The sequence below is a fragment of the Sapajus apella genome, unplaced genomic scaffold (assembly GCF_009761245.1).
Source record: "Sapajus apella isolate SASKATOON/1434 unplaced genomic scaffold, GSC_monkey_1.0 scaffold1, whole genome shotgun sequence".
In the NCBI taxonomy this organism is placed as follows: Eukaryota; Metazoa; Chordata; class Mammalia; order Primates; family Cebidae; genus Sapajus; species Sapajus apella.
Genome location: NW_022436941.1, coordinates 11,754,650 through 11,755,467, shown reverse-complemented (window position 1 = coordinate 11,755,467; position 818 = coordinate 11,754,650).

Below are 818 nucleotides of genomic sequence, written 5' to 3'. Positions count from 1 at the left end.
ATATTGGACTTAGGCCGGTTGGGACAGTCTTGCGGGTTTATCTTTTGGTCTTTGTCTGGGTGCCTTGGTGGTGTAGTTCTGGCCTGCTTAGACATTTCTTGTGACTTTCATTGTGTTACTTAGTTACAAAACACACTATATGAAGTTATGCAGGAGACAGATACCTATAAATTCCTAAGCTTACTCATATTATAGGGGCAAGGGTATAAGGAAAATTTGTGTTTCCTCCTTATGTTGACAGAGTGCTGGAAGAGTATCCAGAGTACATTCCTCTGAGCTCTGATTTCTAAGATAACATTATTAAGGTTTTTTTCTGGGCCTGGGCTTCACCTGTTAACTGTCTTCAGTCTAATACAAAAATCTTGTTTTTTCCCTTTTTGATTTTTCTTTCTTTCCTTAATTTCCCACCTCATTTCCCCTTTTTGATGTTTCCTATGAATAGAACCTAATAGAAAGCATCACTAACATTTATCTCTATGTGATGGGGCAGATCTTCTATATTCAGCAAGAATTAATACTTAGTCATTAGTCTGGTGGAGGTTGTTTTGTCCATCAAGACTTCTACAGTAGATTGAATACTTCTAATAATAAAGGGAGAGAGGCAAGGGAGCATTAAGCAAACTCCTAATACAGCCAGCACCACTCCTATTAATGTTTTAAAAGTACCAAAGGATGAAAACCAACCTCCTAAGAGGGAATCTGGAGGCCATCCAGATTTCCAACTTTGAACTGTGACATGAGCCAACTTTTGCATTTTTTGCAGTTATTTCCATGTTGGCCTTTCCATTATTATCAATTTCTAGGCAGCCGTTAGTTAA